Source organism: Petromyzon marinus, unplaced genomic scaffold, assembly GCF_048934315.1.
Source record: "Petromyzon marinus isolate PM22_M1 ecotype Great Lakes invasive population unplaced genomic scaffold, UKy_Petmar_22M1.pri1.0 PM_G_Scaffold_3, whole genome shotgun sequence".
Lineage (NCBI taxonomy): Eukaryota > Metazoa > Chordata > Hyperoartia > Petromyzontiformes > Petromyzontidae > Petromyzon > Petromyzon marinus.
In genome coordinates this window covers 4996383-5015550 of record NW_027422872.1, presented here as the reverse complement: position 1 = coordinate 5015550, position 19168 = coordinate 4996383, and the positions used below count along the sequence as shown (strand labels likewise).

At 46.1% G+C, this 19168-nt stretch overlaps 1 pseudogene; it reads right to left on the bottom strand.

Annotated features, from left to right (window-relative positions):
• Positions 1-5085: 5085 nt before the first annotated feature.
• On the bottom strand, positions 5086-16578 carry LOC142915331 (putative RNA-binding protein 46 pseudogene; annotated as a pseudogene).
• Positions 16579-19168: the final 2590 nt, after the last annotated feature.

Sequence of the window (19168 nt, the reverse complement as noted above, 5' to 3'; positions counted from 1 at the left end):
TAGCAGCTGCCCCTGTGTGGCACAAGGTGGTGGTCCTGCACCGGCCTGCATGTGGACAAGAGCCTGTCAGTAGGGGGCGATGATTGATGTGTCATCTCAGTTGTGTGGTTTGTAGGTAATGTTTAGAATTTGCTACATTTTCACTCAGACGCCAGCATGCAATGGCCTACTCGTTTTGAATGACACAATAGTATGTTTTACATACACGGTGAAGCAGACTGTGCAACTTTTTTAAAAAGCTTCTTGTTAATATGATGTAACGTGATGCAGTATATTTCACTGCAGTAATCCAATTTTGTTAATATGCCTGTCAATAATTCTTGTAACATTTGATCTATAAGGGTCAAACATTGAATAAGTGATGTTAGGACAAAGTGTGTGTGTTTGAAAGTAACCTGTACAGAGAACTCAGGTGAGACCCGTTGTTCTTGTGATACAGGTCAAACGGTGTTTTTGTGTTCCACGAAGCATCTGGAGCAACTCATTGTCTTTGAAATAGGTAGCACACTCGAATCATTCATCAGTTACAAGGCATACCACTTAAAAGTTACACGTATAGGAGGAGGTACATTCTCTACAACACGAATTGTAGTTTTGTGTTTCGTGTTGACGTAGATTTTGTCTAACTAGGACTAGAAATGCCCTTTGCTGATTCACGTCTGGATGTTCGTACCTATCGCTTGAAGCAAGCCCCACTGCTGTTGTTGAGACGCTGTGCACCAATAAGGGTCCAACACATTGACGGCCTTCAGGCCAGGAAAGTCACAACATTTGCACACGAAGGACGCATTCACGCAAGTACCCCATGCTCCGTTTTGAAGTTTTAAAATGAAACATCTTTGAATTGTGTTGTGTTTTGAATTAGATGATTTTATTTCTTCATTAAAAGCTTGTATTAATTTACATCTGGAAGACTTCATTGAAAAGGACATTTCGTGTGAATTTTCTCTCGTCATTAAGTAGATGGCCTTGCCGGGGGTTCGGTTCAATGCGGACACAAACAGTGTACACAGACACAGTGTACACACACACATAGTGTACACACAGAGTGTACACACAGTGTACACACACAGTGTACATACACAGTGTACACACACACAGTGTAGACAGACAGTGTAGACACAGTGTACACACACAATGTACACACACAGTGTACACACACAGTGTACACACAGTGTACACACTGTGCACAGTGTACACACTGTACACACAGTATACACAGTACACACAGTGTACACACACACAGTGTACACACACACAATGTACACACACAGTGTACACACACAATTTACACACAGTGTACACACACAGTGTACACAGTGTACACACTGTATACACAGTGTACACACTGTACACACAGTATACACACAGTACACACACAGTGTACACACACAGTTTACACACAGTGTACACACACAGTGTACACACAGTGTACACACACACACAGTGTATGCACAGTGTACACACACACAGTGTACACACACAGTGTACACAGTGTACACACACAGTGTACACAGCACAGCGAACACAGCACAGCCAACAAAACAGCCAACACAGCACAGCCAACACAACTCAGCAAACACAACACACACACACGTGCATTCATTCATTTGCACAACAGATCGGTGAAATAAATGTGTGGTCTTAATGCCCTTCTGTGCAATTGAAATTAACCCTGAATATCAAAAGCCACATCTCCCGTTACCTAACCCAAATTGGACACCGCTCTTGATCCCCAGCAGAGGGCAGCAGTGACTTGGTAAGTTACCGCAGAGCGAAGCTCGTTTGAGGCTGCTGCGGCTGCTGCTGCTGTGGTTGTGATGAAGATGGTGATGGGATGCTGGTGGGTTGTGCGTTCAGTTACAGAGGCGACTATTCGTGGTGGCGTTAGCCACGCTGCACAGAGCGTGGAAGTGGCCGCAACATATTTGGAATTCCAGGACACTTTGCAGCAGACTAAACTGTGCTGATGAGCCCCAGTGACGACGGACCAGACCCAGTAGTTACCCAGCTCAGCATCACTGCTGCTGCTGCCCGTCCTGGTCATTGGTCGGTGTCACGTTTGCTCTCAGTTTCTTTTGACGGCCACCTAAGGCAGCAAGAAAGAGGGCAGGAATGCAGTTCTTCTGGGACTGCTGATACAGGGACTCTCCTACTTACGAACGAGTTAGATTACAGAGGTCTGTTTGTAAGTCGATGCGTTCCGAAGTCCAAAGTTACTCCTGTCAATTTCCAGACGCGCTGTACGGCATGTCCACTAAACACGGGGAATGTCTTTAAAAGATGTATAATCTCTGGTAGACGTAGATGCCACTGGTTCTTCATGTTCTGTAGATGTAGATGCCACTGGTTCTTCATGTTCTGTAGATGTAGATGCCACTGGTTCTTCATGTTCTGTAGATGTAGATGCCACTGGTTCTTCATGTTCTGTAGATGTAGATGCCACTGGTTCTTCATGTTCTGTAAATGTAGATGCCACTGGTTCTTCATGTTCTGTAGTTGTAGATGCCACTGGTTCTTCATGTTCTGTAAATGTAGATGCCACTGGTTCTTCATGTTCTGTAGATGTAGATGCCACTGGTTCTTCATGTTCTGTAAATGTAGATGCCACTGGTTCTTCATGTTCTGTAGATGTAGATGCCACTGGTTCTTCATGTTCTGTAGATGTAGATGCCACTGGTTCTTCGTGTTCTGTAGATGCAGATGCCACTGGTTCTTCATGTTCTGTAAATGCCACTGGTTCTTCATGTTCTGTAGATGTAGATGCCACTGGTTCTTCGTGTTCTGCAGATGTAGATGCCCTCGCTCTCGCCGCGCATCCGCCCACGGAGCCGCTCCGCACGGGAATCACACGCGCACCACACCGATGCTCTCTGCTAACTTTTATTCGTGGCGCAAACCCCGCACCGCCCGGAGGGAATATTCTACGAGCCGACCCTAGGCCTACCGCTACCCAAGTCCGCAAATGCTCGCACGCCCCATCACGTACCTCGCGGCCGTGCTCACGGGGTCGCGCGGACGCCGTGAGAGTCGGAGGGACGAAGACGAAAGGGAACTTTGCCTATCGCCGCCTCGTAGCGGCGCTCGCCGGCGTCGCACGGATTCCGCGAGCGGCTCGAGAAGGCGGGGAGCGTCGCGCGCGACTCGTCGCCGCCGACCCGGCGAACCTTCGAGCGCCCAAACAATTTGAAGCCAACTCAGGGGCGCCGCAATGTGACTCGCTCTGCGAGGGTCGGCCATTCTCCTGGCACCGGGAAACCGCGGGACTTTCATTCCCAGAGACCCTTCGGATGAAAACCCGTCGTGACGGGCAAACCCCCGCCAGGACGCTACATGTGCGCGCTGCAGGTGCGTGCTCGGTGTGGGGGGCCACGGGGGAGTCGAGGCGATGGCGAAGTTGCTCCGAGACCGTGGTACCACAACGGATCGGGAATTGCGTTGAAATCCGGCTCACGCAAAAGCACAAAAGGGGCGACCCAACGGGACCCGAAATCAAATCGATTCACCCGAGTCGACAAATGTGCACATTGCCCCGGGGATGGCAACTGACAGTCGAGTACGGAAAATCGTGATGTGAACAGATTCTGTTTATGTGCGACACAACTTCACGCCACATGGTCCCACGGGGAAAGACGGTGGCATAAGTAAATACAAAAACGAACCAGTAAACCATTGGTGATTGAATTTAGATTTAAAGCTTTCGTGACTGCAGGGATTCATATTCTTGGTTCTTTCGGTAAAGTCACGTATAAGGAAAACAATAAAATAATAAAAATATAAAACAATAAAATTCTCACAACGTTTCGACTGCAACACAAGCAATCATCATCAGGTGTGAAAACCACAGCAAGAAAATTTGAAAAAAAAATTGGTAATGGATCAAAGCTATGAAGGTGATGATCCAGGAAAATTATATTATGATGCTGTGGGAAAAGGTAATAAGTTACTCTAAAGTGCCTGGCCATGGAAACGTTGGTAATGATTAGGAAAAAGTCTTAAATATGTTGACGTGTAAATCAGCAAATCAAATTAAATCCACAGAGGAGGGAAAGAAGGATCCCAAACATGCTACACTCAGAACCAAAAGTGGCAGAGACTCGGCCGAGAGAGTGGAGAGAGAGGAAGAGACTTTTCAGGACTTTATTTCCACTAAAAAATTTACAAAAAAACATTACAGGAAAAAAACACCTAAATGGAAAATCAACAAAACATCAAACTCTTAACAGCGGTATGCGCATGAAATACAAATGGCAGCGGGATAGAAGCTGTGGAAACGAGGCATGCACGGACATCTCCGTGTGCAGCAAAGTTGTTCAAGGGTTTTTCAATTTTATAAAGAATCAAATGTTTTGACATCAGAATGCGATGTGAACAATATATATTTTTCTCCCGTACAAAACGAAATGTCAAACACCTGAATTCGTTTTTTCTTCAAGGATTCTGTTGTCGTAGTTACGTATGCAGTCTGCAAGTTTTTTTAATGTGGGCACGTGCAAATATTGTCTGGGTACATGAAAATATTTCTTTGAAAATGTGTCCTAGACACTATATTTGTAAGTTAATAAAAGTAGAATTGAAACATTAGCACAATGTAGATTTGTATATTGTAGGGTAGAAATATATTTATCATAGCGATGATCTAACATTGGTTTAATACAATTAATATTTTTACTTAGAATACTTTAGCCATGCAATAGACTAAATATAATGCTTGTGTTTTAAAAGAAAAAAATATATTTACTAGGATTAAAGTTGCGCGAAAGATTTTCTAAAATCTGAGGCTTGGAGAATTGCATGCTGGGAATTAAATTGAGACAGAAAGGGGTTAATGCATGGCTTGCAGAGCAGTCGCACGTTACAGAGATCATTGACAAAACAGAATGCGATGTGAACAATATATATTTTTCTCCGCTACATTTTCAAAACGAAATGGCGTCGACATGTCAAACACCTGAATTAGTTTTTTTCTTCAAGGATTCTGTTGTCGGTTTTCATTAAAGTGCAATGACAGGGTGACACCTGCTGACATCACAGGGTGATACCTGCTGACATCACAGGGTGACACCTGCTGACATGACAGGGTAACACCTGCTGACATGACAGGGTGACACCCGCTGGCCTGGCAAGGGCTTCACGGGTACGGCCACGGAGGTAACAACCAATCAGGGAAGGAGGCGCATCTGGGGCAAAGGCAACAGGTGGGGCTAGCCGAGTTACTCCGGTAACCTTTGCGAAAGGTTCCACGAGAGGGCGTGGCCGGAGGCGGGGCCTAGCCATGCCTCTGGCCAAATTCTCAGAGGATTTGCCTTGCTGAGGATGTTGTAGGCGAGCTGACATGCCACCTCCCGTGCTCCCTCCTCGCTGGAGCTCAGAAATTCGGGGAAGATGTCGGCGCCTTCTCCCACCCCGGGAATCGACACCTTATAGAGGAGGCCCACGGGTATCCCGGGCTCCGAGTGAGCGTGCAGCTCGAAGATTGGGTAGCTGATGCCGGCGGTCCGGCACAGCATCCGCAGCCGCACCTCCCACGACAGCATGGCCGCCTCCGGCAGCGCCTCGAAAGCTACGGGCATGGGCCGCAGGTGGAGAGGTACCCACCACAGCCACGTGCGTGCCCCCCAGCCCTCAAACAGGCTGTGTGCGGCTTTGCCGGTGCCCGTGCACTCCGGCTGCAGCAGGTCTGGCACGGCCGCCTCCATCTCCACCGCCGTGGCCGCAGCCACCCGTTCCGGGATGGCCCAGTCCACCTTGATGGTCCGGCCCCATAGCTGCAAGGTGATTCGAAGGAGCTTCTTCCTGGCCATGGCGGCCGCGTGATGGCTCCCGTACTCGATGAACGCGTAGCCTCGGTTGAGGGTTTTGTCCCAGCAACAGACGCTCATCGTGACGTCCACCACGCCCTCCGTGGCACCGCTCATCGCAATCATCACCTCCGCTCGCTTCTTGTCCTCTGGCAGCCCCCCAATAAAGAGGTGGCGATTGTCCACACTGAAGCGGACTCCAATGCGGCGTCCGGGACGGATCTCGAATTTGTTGAGTTTCTTGACGGCATCCGTGGCTTGGGCGCGCGTGGCGTAGGTAGCGAATGCATAGCCGCGGTTCTCTCCACTATGCTCCATCATGAGGTGGAGCTGGTAGAGATTCCCCACCGTCTCCAGCACGGGCACCAGCTCGTCCTCGTAGAGGTCGCGCGGGATCCTCCCCAGAAACACCTCGCAGCCACGTGCGGGAGGGGGCCCCTGCCAGTCGGGCGGCGGTCCGAACTTCCTCTGTCCGTTCTCCTGGACGATGTTGTACCCCGTGCGCAACATGAGGTCCAGCAAGACCTTCATACAGGCCATGCCGAGCACCGGTGGTTTGGCTACTACGGTGGTGCTGGGGCAGCGCCTTGGGGCCCGGTGGAGCCCTTGACACTCCGCGCGGTCGCCTCGTGCCGACAAAGCCACGGGGGGAATCAGCTCCTGAAAAGCCAAATCCCCGGCAGGAACTCGCTCGGCCCAAACCTACAGGCCAGCAGTGGAGAGAGGAAGAGAGAGAGTGGAGACGGATGGAGAAAGAGAGACGCGTTTGTTCGGTCCATGGGCCTAAATGTGACGTTAGCATAGCCTGTGCAGTATGCATACAGCGCTTTTGTCAATCCACTGCTGGATGAACCCCTTCCCCACATTGTGCAAAGGAGACAAGAAACACAAACCCACACGGTTCCCGAGCGGCGCTCACGAGGCGGCGTTTGACTTCGCGTGGTGAACTTCGCCCGTGATGACGTCACTGGGCACGACAGGAGAGGTTGGCGCTGACTTTTAGCGCCGTTTTTTTTCTCCCCATCCAATAGTCCATGAGACGCTTCAAAATGAGACCGTTTTGCCGGTATCAAAGTATGACAAAATAAGAATAGATTTGATCCTTTTTTGGCAATAAAACGGGTGTTTAGATGTTCAAACACCAAACAGAAACCTTCTTCAATGAATCGTAAGATCTGTTTTATTGCCAGAAAGGATACAACCTATTCTTATTTTTTCATAGCCCATGAGATGTCTCCTTTGTCGGTACCACGTGAGGTGGCCTAAATTGAGCAGTTTCAATTTCTCTACGTGGCCAGTGATAAACAAATGCAATGAGTGAGACTATCAAGTAATTTACTTTCATTTTCCATCCAAATAAATGGGTACGACTGAAGTGTTGCTACCTTAGGTGGTACCGAGTTCTGCTCTGGACCATGAGTGGGCCGTGTAATACATTTTGGCCAGTTTTCAACATTGTTAGGTCCCTAACAGCAACAGAGCTGTTGTACTACAATTGTGTTAATATTGGATCATCTTTACAACAGAGCAGACATGCAGACAGAGCTAATGCTTAATGCTTTCAACCCACGTTGTTGAAATGTGAGTTTACTTGCAAATGGAATCACAGTTCTAGATTTAAAGCTTTCGTGACTGCTAGGATCCATACTCTTTGGTTCTATTGGGTAAAGTCACGTAGGTAAAAAAATAAAATAACAAAAATCACGTTTCGGCCACAACACGGCCTTCATCAGGTGAAGGGACGAGACTGTCTGGAGGACAGCGCTGGAGTGAAATAAGCCACGCTCAGATCACGACCTTTAAGCTGTGTGAGAAGAAACAAAGCGCCGTGACAAAGGAATTAGCATATAATTTAGCATTGAAATGGCTCATTGAAATAGCTAAGTTAAAGTATGCACATCCGCAGAGGCACCCCTTGACAAAGGAATTAGCATAGAATTTAGCATTGAAATAGCTGAGTGATTAGCTTGTAACTGGTCACAGAAATAGCTATGTTAAAGTCAGAGCATATACATTCACCGAGGCACCTAGTATAAATCAAACAGGAGAATGTAGCGAAACACAACCACGCCAGACCGCGGACCTTTAAACTGTGTGCGAGCAAACAAGGTGTCCTGACAAAGAAATTAGCATAAAAATTAGCATTTGATTGGCCGATTTTAGAAAAGAGGTGATGTACGTGCCGGTGGACTTGCCGTTTAGCGCGGGGGGGGGGGGGAGTTAAACCTATTGATGGGTGTGAAAAGGGAATTTATAAGAGCTGCGAAAGTTTGGGGTACCACTACTTGAAAAATATACTGTACCATTGAAATTAGTTTAATGTTTAGTTCGATTTAGAACATCTTTCCAATGGTTGCTTAATTTGAAACCATCTTCTCGGTTGAAATTGTGTCTGTGTTTGTAGATCTGAATTGCCTCGTGAACAAATCTCTGATAAAAACCCGTGGGTTTGCCAAGAACCTTGGTATCGGGAGAAAATTATATCGTGATCACCCACAGCATTGTAACAGTGATCAGCCATGGCAGAAGAATTCGTTTTGCCGTGTTTCAAATCTGATTTGTGCTCGCGAATTCGGTCAGAGACATGTCGCTTTGTCTCCCCGATATAGCAATCACCGCAGGTACAACTCAATTTGTAAACCCCGGGGTACTGTAAGTCAGGAATGACATCCTTCACGGATGGGATCAGATCACGAATTTTGTGTACTGTATTGAACCGGACCTGGATCTTGTGTTTGTTTAGAATTTTGGAAATCTTTTTAGTAACGCCTGCTATATATGGTAGTGTGATGGTTTTGACCGGAGTATCAAGTGGCTGTTTCTGTATGGAGGGAGAAAAAGCTTGGCGGATGGTACGGTCAGAGTAACCATTCCTTTTGAAGGCCAGGTGTACATGTTTTAATTCACTGGTCAGGTGGTGTTGGTCCGAAATGCAATGAGCACTATGGTATAAAGTTTTGATGAGAGAATTATTTTGGGCTGGGTGGTGGTGGGAATCAGGTTTCAAGTAGGAATCTGTGTGGGTGGGTTTCCTGTAGACAGAATGCCCCAATGAGCCATCAGGTCTCCTCTCAAACAGAACATCACTCAGCTATTTCAATGCTAAATTCTATGCTAATTCCTTTGTCAAGGGGTGCCTCTGCGGATGTGTATACTTTAACTTAGCTATTTCAGTGAGCCATTTCAAAGCTAAATTCTATGCTAATTCCTTTGTCAAGGCGCTTTGTTTCTTCTCACACAGCTTAAAGGTCGTGATCTGCGCGTCGCTTTTTTTCACTCCAGCGCTGTTGTTGTATATGAGCCTTTTCCAAAATTGATATTAACAATAATATTTGCCGTTGTATATATCATATTTTTTTTTAACAAACGAAAAAAATAATCAATAAAACCCGTAAGCCAGGCACACGAAAAACCAGATGTCGGTCATAAACAGGCCATTAATAAATAAAGAAATAATAAAACTCTCGAGGCGAGGATGTTAGCAGCTATCTGCGAAGATCTCCAGATGAACAAGAGTTTAATGTGCCCTAAGGGAGGTCACGCAGAGGGAAGCCATCCGCAAGCCAGAAATGAGGACGCCCACGGGTTAAACCATTTTTTTTTTAAACGGTTAAAATTTAAAATGCAATAACAAGAATAAGCTAAAGTTAGCGGTCCTCGCGCTCACTCCAATTAAGACCAGGCCACCAGATACATCAGTGAATTATTATCCAATAATTAATTCGCTATCAAATGATTTTCACCTTTAATACTTTTACTGTTAAAACAAAGCTTGGAGACAAAATACAGAGTCACATCAAAGGTTTTCGAGAAGGAATGAGACAACGGGCAAACTTGCGAAAGAGTTTAAACAATATCCCAAGCAACCCCGACCACCTTTGTCTCTCTCGCAGCGCGGAGAAGCAAGAATTACACCTTATCACAAGGGGCCATCTGGAAAAGCCAGCCGGGTTTGATGAGGAGACACACCCCACCCCACACACGGCAACCAGGCAAACAAAGTTTTAAAGAAATTGCAATATAACATTAATAATAACGTGTTAACCTTAAACTATATTCCATTATAGAACCTTACAGAACCAAGGGATATGGATTCCAACAATCAAGAAACGGAACTCTTAAACTCAGGATGAAAATTATTTTTCTTTTTAATAATTCCATCATAACAATGTGAACCTCGGTAACCCGAGAGGGGTGTCGGGAGGACGTAGTTACAAACACGAGTCTTGGCGAACATAGGACCAAATGGTATTTGAGAAATATAAAGTCGAAAGTATAAAGAGATAGGTGCTCCCGACCACCTTTGTCTCTCCCGCAGAGCGCGAGAGAGGAATTTCACGCCAGGGCAAACAGATTGTTATCGCAGGAGCCATCTGTACACACACGAACTCACACACAAACAGACCACCCCCCCCCCCCACCTTTTCCACAGCGCGGAGAGAATTGTCTTTGAATATAACGGTCAGCCGCATTTTCAAAAGTCAGTCAACAGTCAAGAGTCAAGACAGATCAGCGAGTCAAGACGTCCACAGGACGAGCAGTCGCATGGAGCGGCTGGCTGCGAGCCTTGCTGAGTAGCGAGGATCGCATGAGTCGCCATGTATCAACGAAATTGAGTCATACAGCAGTGGAGAGAAACTGCTATCAGCGAATCAGCGCTGAGAGCGCTCGAGCATCTCCACAGGGAGAGAGCGTGCAACGTGGCTCAACCAGCAGCGGAAAAGCTTGGACAGCCGCCAACAACTTCAGCAAACCAGCGACCAAGCGCGTGCGACTTGAGTCATACAGCAGTGGAGGAAACCTGCTGTCAGAGAGCCGCCAACAACTTCAACAAAGAGAGCACGTGCGACTCGGCTCACTCAGCAGAAGAAAACTTGACCTGTCACCCGCGAGCGCAGCGTCAGATACTACAGCAGCGGAAAGAGCGTGGCCAGCAACGCCAAGCAAGAGCGTGCAGCAGCTCATCCAGCAGTGCAGGAAACTGCTGTCAGCGAACCAGCACGGGCGCGTTCGCGCATCTTCAAGGAGAGGGAGCGCGCGCCACCAGCGTGCCATCAGCACCAGCATCAGCACCAGTGCGCAAACAGCGTGCCACCAGCGTGCCACAGCGCGCAACTTCACGTCACCAGCGCTGAGAGGGCAGCGGTCCCGCACTCAACACCCATCGGCGGGACGACGGCAAGCGTCGTGCTGACTCATCCAGCCAGCGGTGGACAGAAACTGGCAGTCGTTCGTATGCCCCCCACACTCTCCCCCCTCCTCACTCCCCCACCGCTACACAACGAACAAACATTTTTTTTTACAAGGAAATCAACCTAAGCGTTTGCTCAACGCAAGAAATCAACAACGCTCCCATTAAACATACAAGACTCATGATAACTGCGTCAACTATTAGCTGGTAACGAAAAACATCGCCACCCATTGAGTTACGTTGATGAGGCAATCAGAATTATTTCAGTCGAACGCTTTAATTGCATAATCGTTGATGAATCAATTAACGAACATCGCCGTGGTACTGTGCTGACGATTTCAAGCATAATAATTTTGCATATCAGAATGTGTTAAGGATTGGATACGAATCAAAGACCGAGTGCCGTCTTGTGTAATAATTCAAGTATACGAATTCGCATATAATAGAGTTAAGGTTTGATAGAATAGTTATGCATGTTTAATCTCTCTCTCAACAACCGATTGATTGCGTTACGTGTCGGGAATTAACCACAGGTGCCGCTATCGAGGTGAAACAACGCAATCGTGATGGTATCATGTTAACGCTGTGTTGAAATTCCAAAATCCCGAGATTGAGTTTTCATATTATCCAAAATTATCCAAAATTAAAGTTAGCTAGAAAATAAAATTGATTAAAGCAGAAGGTTTGTGTGATTCTTCCTGAAATTCTGCATATTGTTCTGCGTATGAGATCTGAATCCTGGGGACCTATCATAAGCACACTATCACCACACATAATCCATAACACACGTAATTCATAATGTTCAATCGAGAGTAATCGTATCCTTATCGATAATACGGAATTAAAGAGCAGAGTCGAATCGACTCTCTCATTCGTGCTCACAACACCTACAGAACTGCATACGATTAATCGCGTTGTTCAAATTCATAACACAATCCTCGTCACCGAGGCTCGACCTAATTATCATGACCTGCATTATAACCACGCCCACTCGCATAAATTAACACGGTCATCTCTCAAATCAGCATAATGTATGCGCATAATTACACAAATTAACATAATTTCGGATAAATTATGCAAATTTCATTTAATTTTCATTATTTTAATCAATTTTCATAACACCTATATATACAACAGTTCCAACCTGGATATCGATTCTCATGCTCGCTGCTACTCAACTGACATCCCTGAGAGAGAGAGGCTCTACCTTGGTAAACAACAACAACCACCACTACCACCAGCATGAGAATTTCTCACCTCGGATTTCAGTGCAAGCGCGGATCGGCAGCCTCCTGTTACTCGCGACGTCACGCGGAAGCAGGTTGGGGGAGTGTGAATACCTTGGTGACATGACGTCACTAGCGAGGTACACCTCCCGCTGGCACTTCATGCCGATGAGGTCATGCTGAGTGGTGACGTCACAGAGCGGGGATGGAGTTTAAGTTGATTCAGCTTCATTTTTCATTGCCCCCTCCCTTGGGTGCGTGAACTCAGCAACAACGTGGACATTATTGTCCACGTACGTACACACACTGTGTGTGTGGTGGGGGGCAAAGGCGGTGCATTGGCCAGTCATCTGAGTCAGTCGACCCCTGGCATCTTATCAACTTATTTTTTTAAATTTATTTTTATTTGTTATTTGTATGAATTTTTATTTTAAAAATCTTTTATTTTGTTTTCTATCTACGTGACTTTACCAAAAGAACCAGGAATATGGTAGCGTATTCTCTATTTGTTGCAGAGGTTCAAAGTTCAAATCCGACAGGCACACCTGGCTACCCCAGTAACATTCACCACAATATGCGCTGTTCTGCTTCACGGCGGATGTCAAACAGAGTATTTTGTCACTCACAATGCACAGGTCATTGCATGTTGGTGTCACGGTCAAAATTGTGGTTAATTCCAGACATTATCCGGAAACTCCACAATGTAGATGACGCGTCAATGATCGCCCCCTACTGACAGACTCATGCCATGTGCAGGCCGGTGCAGGGCCACCTTGTGCCACACAGGGGCAGCTGCCACTAGGGGGCGCCCTTCGATTGTTTGAGATGAGATTCGATACGAAACACCGAGTTGCTGAGGCAATTAGGCAAGCGACTTATGAGTGAAAATGTTGTTTATAACGTAGTGAATGCTTGGGAGCTTAATTATCTCTCGCTCCTGCTCACAGATTTACCCAGCCCACAGATCTTACATATGAAAAGCTAACGGTCAGTGAGGTCAGCAGCACTGTAGGTGCTGGTGTCAAGGACATGGGCCTGCATTCGCTGGTCCACTGCTATATAGTCCCGCGGATGTTCTTGCTTGGACCCGGCGTGAATTCAAGATGTTGTCTGGATGCACAGATGCCAGAACAGCGTGTTGGCCATGACAAGCCCACAGGCTCCACAGAAGTCTAACAGCCTCCTACCGTTGTTATTGAGTTGATCTGGCCCATGCCTTCCAATCGCTCCAGACCAGGTGCCAGCATCATCACCAACTCGGGCATTGAAGTCACCCAACAGGATGACTCTATCCCGAGGGGGCACTTTTAGCTAACACCTGTGACAGGAGGTCACAGAAGGAATCTGAATACACGGGCTTGCCTGCATCCCTCCACTGATGTTCGTCTTCGGTGGGGGCGTAAGCAGCCACCACCACCACCATTCTCTGCCTCCTGTTGATGGGGAGGCGAGCCCAAAGTAGCCTGGGGCTTACAGCTTCCCACACCTCGCCGCCACCTTCCCACGCCGCCTTCATTCTTTTTTTCAGAATAAGAGCCACTCCTTGTTGTTTGGCAGTCTCCTGTCCCGAGTGGATGACTCTGCACCCCTCATGATGATTGGAGTCAGAGCCGGTCCACTGGATCTCCTGAATGCCACAGAGATCCAGGCGGTACCGGTCCAGCTCTGTGCAGAGTAGCAGCCTCTCCTCCACGTGGCCACTCTCAGTGACTTTTTGCCATTTCTAGAGGAACCCCAAGGGTAAGGATTCAGGCATTGCTCCTCACAATGTTATCGTCTGGCATCACAACCACCAACAACACACCTGTATTTGAATTGCAAGTAACTTTAATGAACACAACGCAACCCAAACAACCGTTCGTTTGAAAAACATATCCTAAAGAATCGTCACTGGGTGTTGGCTGTGAGTGGGAATCAAACTCGAGTCGTCATGTTTGTAGAGCAGCGCACTAACTGCTAGACTACCGCCACACACGCTACGCACACACAAGGTACACACACACACAGTGTACACACACATGGTACACACACACACACAATATATACACACACACAGTACACACGCACGCACAGTACACACACACACAGTACACACACACACGCACGGTACACACACACACACACGGTACACACACACATGCAAGTACACACACACACAGTACACACACACATGGTATACACACACACACGCACGGCACGCCCTCACTCCTTCAGTCACGTGACTAAGGTTGACGTGCCGCCCCGTCTCCCGAGGTGACCTCTTGGCTCTCTCGTCTCTCCTCGACACGTAGATTCATTTCTTACTCTTACCTAGAAACGTCATTGTCTGTGTCTGTGGACGCAACTTGCGAGGAATTGTACTCACACACTGTGGGGTTTACGTTTCAAATAAAGTGCCCAGATACCACGCGATAAGCCCCGTGGTGAGCCAGTGCTATTCGTAGTTACAATCCGTCAACATGAAAGTAATTAAATTAACAATTTATTACTAATCTCCATATATATCAAAGGCAAAGTTGTGAATGTGTGTGTCTGTTCAAAATGTTTAGCGTTCTTCCCGACACGCACCAAGCTTGAAATTTGCCATGTGGGTAATTTCCAGACTGTACACCATGCAAACATTATAAAAATACACTTTTGTATATTTTTTTGGGGGGCGCGCAATAATGGATAAGCATGAAAACACCAAGATACATAGGACTTACTTTGATTAGAATCTTGGAATTGATTGTGTACATGTTGAAATTGGTAAATTTGCATTTTGAGCACACTGCTGTTTTAATAAATGTTCATGATTCTGAGAATATAAGTGTAATTCTGAGCATCATAATGACCATATTGGAATTGTCATCATGAATGGGGGTTCAATTATTTTTTATAATAGGAATGCGGTTTTGAGCATGACTATTGCTATTTCGGACTCATTAATGACAATAGATTGATGATTAAATTGCGATTTTGTTTTGCTCATCAATCAGGACACTGTTAATGATGCGCATGCCCATAAATTGTTGAAATGACTAGAAATGCAAGTTATGTATACTCTCCAACCCCATTCCTCTACCTACCCATTCCCTTGGCGGGCTCCATGCCCACTTAAAACCCATGACGGTGACGATTCCACCCATCGCTGTAACAATCAAAGCACCTCCAACTTTTGAATGCAAAGGTGCTGGTTGGTGTAACGCCAAAACACATCGTCAACGCCGCTCCCAAGCCCGCCCTACGTTAGTTAAAGCGTTAGAATCAACAAAATGAAAAGTTCCACAGAGGAAACTAAAATTACATTACGCAATCCCCAAAGTTGCACGCGGTAGGCTACACGACTAGGAGAACAACGTCAGACTTCAAGACTTGCATCGCCATCATCATTCTTCCTCTCCACAAGTCATCGCACGTCAATATTCAACAAGCTGCACACACGTGCAAGTCACCTCTCGACCCGCCACCTGCACAGTTAACGCGATCAGACCCGGGGGTCAAATTAAAATTGTGTCATCTTTGGTGACGTATTACAATCGGTGTAATTTTAATGATGTACGTACAGCAACTGCTGTACAGCAACTGCTGTACGTACATCGAATTATATCATTGACAACGGGGTCCACTTTTGCGGTATTTGCGTGCGGTCTTTTAATTATATAGATACGTAGTCAGTTCATTAGTATGGGGTTCCTCTATAAGGAATTGTAATTGTAAAATGTATTACTTAATAATACGATTCCAGGCCGCACTTAGCTTGTAGCAGTCAGAGCAGTTAAAATGACTGTACATGTGTAGGTATGAAATAAAATAAATTTAATTTATTCAAAAAATCAATTTAATTTAACGTATGTATGAAATAAAATGTAATTTATTACAAATTTAAATTAAATTTAACGTAGGTATAAAATAAAATTAATTTAAAGTATAAAAAAATATTCATTGATAAAAAATTACGTAGGTATGAAATATTTTTTTATTAAATTAATTACAATTTTAAATTAAATTGAACGTAGGTATGAAATACATTTTAATTAAATTAATTAAAAATTTAAATTAAATTTAACGTAGGTATAAAATAAAATGTAATGAAATAATAAATAAATTATATTTTCTACCTCCGTGACTTTACACAAAGAGTGTGGACCCACGTGACATCAAGGCTGTCCTAGTCTAGGCAAGGCCTCAGGGTGTACCGGGCCTTTCACAACAACAGCAGCAGCAACAACAACGGTTCTCTTGAGAAAATGCTTTAAAAAATAAAGTCAACGTAGCTTACCTTGACACTCGCGAATTTTAATGATTAAAATAATTAAAACAAAACTAAACACTCACACGCACATGGGCGCGCGGCTTTCAGCGTGTAAGGCATTAAAAATGGTAGCGTCCTCCCGCGATCTGATTGGTCGCAGCGTGCCAAAGTGGGGAGGAGGGAGGGCCAGCGATCCGATTGGTCGAGAGGCAAACCTGGGCGCGTCTCCAGCGATGGTGCGCAGCGATTGGTCAACGGTGGACCTATGCTAATTTTGGTATGCTAATATATTTTAATCTTGACTTAAAGCTTTCGTGACTGCAGTAATTCATATTCTTAGCTCTTTCGGTAAAGTCACGCTGAAGGGAAACAATAAAATAATAAAATATATATAAAACAATAAAAATTCTCACGACGTTTCAACCATAACACAAACGGTCGTCATCAGGTGTGTCGGTTTGCAATAATTAATTTATTTTAAAAGGTGTATTTATTTATAAAAAAAACGTCAGCACCACACGCAGCGATTTGGCAGTTTATTTAGAAGGACTAGTCCATCTATGTTCTGAAAAGAGGAGGGAGACGAAAAATTAATTTGTTGTCTGAAAGCCAATACCGGCGACAATTAGGGGCCGTCCGTGAATAACGTCACGCACCTAGAGGGGGGCGGGTTCAGACGTTTGTGACGATGACAAGAATAGTTTAAAGCGATTTGAAGCATGTTTTATTTTTTTGGGGGGGTGGGGGGGCTGAGCTTTGTGACGTCATAATTGAGGGGGGAGGGGTCTGACTTTGTGACGTCGTGTGATGATGGGGGGGGTCAAAAATCCTCTAAAATCGCGTGACGTCATTTAAGGTCGGCCCCTTACCTGAAGCAGTCCTGAGCGTCACTTAGGTGGACTCAGCCATAATTAAGGAGGTGGTGAGGTGGGTGGGGGTGCTAACATCAGAATTTGAGAGACGAGCGGCCAGCCGTGGTTCGGTCCACACCAGCCCCTGGTGTTGTTCCATCGCGACCCTCACCGGTGCTCGCTAACAGCGCACGCCCAGTGGGAGTCGATGAGTCCGTGGGTTTCTGTGCGAGTCTGTGGGTCCATGTGTGGGTCTGTGGATGCGTCAGTCTACATTGGGGAGCCTTTGTCTTTGCAGTTTGGGGACTAGTGCAGCACTAGTGTATAGTAGTGTATAGTGTAGTGTATAGTAGTGTAGTGCATAGTAGTGTATAGTGTAGTGTATAGTAGTGTAGTGTATAGTAGTGTATGGTGTAGTGTATAGCTTAGTGTATAGTGTAGTGTATAGTGTAGTGTATAGTGTATAGTAGTGTGTAGTGTATAGTGTAGTGTATAGTAGTGCATATTGTAGTGTATATTGTAGTGTATAAGTGTATAGTGTAGTGTATAATAGTGTATTGTATAGTAGTGTAGTGTATAATAGTGTATAGTGTAGTGTATAAGTGTATAGTGTAGTGTATAATAGTGTATATTGTAGTGTATAGTGTAGTGTATAGTAGTGTATATTGTAGTGTATAAGTGTATAGTGTAGTGTATAATAGTGTATTGTATAGTAGTGTAGTGTATAGTAGTGTATAGTGTAGTGTATAAGTGTATAGTGTAGTGTATAATAGTGTATATTGTAGTGTATAGTGTAGTGTATAGTAGTGTATATTGTAGTGTATAAGTGTATAGTGTAGTGTATAATAGTGTAGTGTATAAGTGTATAGTGTAGTGTAAAGTAGTGCATATTGTAGTGTATAAGTGTGTAGAGGTGTTAACTACGCGCTGTTGCGTAACCTGCGTTGCCACCAGGGCAGTGCAGCATTACCCCTGGGTACAACGGTTGGGGTCAGTCGAGGTGAAACGGATCGTGGCCAGGGTTTGGTGCGAACCAATCAGACGGTTCCACGTGGGAATGTATGATTGGTTCTACCTGGCCACGAAGGGGTATAAGACGGGTGACCCAACGGACCTCGGGGAGTTCTCTCCCTGCACGAAGATAGAAGACTGGGCTGAAGCCTAGCTAGGACCCTGGACCAGCCTTTCAGCCCTTCTAAGGGATAAGGCTTGGCATACCCAGTGGTCAGGACCCACCGGGCCAGCGGTGGGTCAGATAGCCTCCCCTAGGTCCTAGCAAGAGGACTAGGATAGCGGTAGACGTGTGAGTCCCGCCAAGTCCGGAGGTTGTACCTCCTTAGGTATCAAGGAGGTTAGCGGTAGACGTGAGAGTCCTGCCAGGTCCGGAGGCTGTACCTCCCTAGGGTATCGGGTGAGGGGACCGAATATCCCTCTGTGTGTGTTAAGCGTTGTATAAGGAAATAATACAATAAACAGAGTGTGCCTCCTAAAGAAGTCTGCTCGTCCTTACAACACTACAACTGGAGTCAGAAATGGTTGGAAATGGAAACCAGAAGTTCAGCCCACGCGCGGAGCCAGAACGAAGATAACGCTGTCTCACCTGCAAGCACCGCCAGCTCCGCTGAAAACGCTGCCGCGTTGACGGCCGCCCAGCCACCGGTTGAGCAGCCGGTTGCTCCCCCTGCCATGGGGGACGGACTCAGGGCAGCACACGGCCGTCTCGCTCAACTTCTACACGCCGCGGCCTCCATTCTCGAAGAGATCAACTTGGAGGTTGCGGGCAGGCCGAGTCAACCGCCGGCAGACGTTCCCGCCATCGGCCGGGGCAGACATTTTGATTTTCCCGCCGGGGAACCACGTGATTC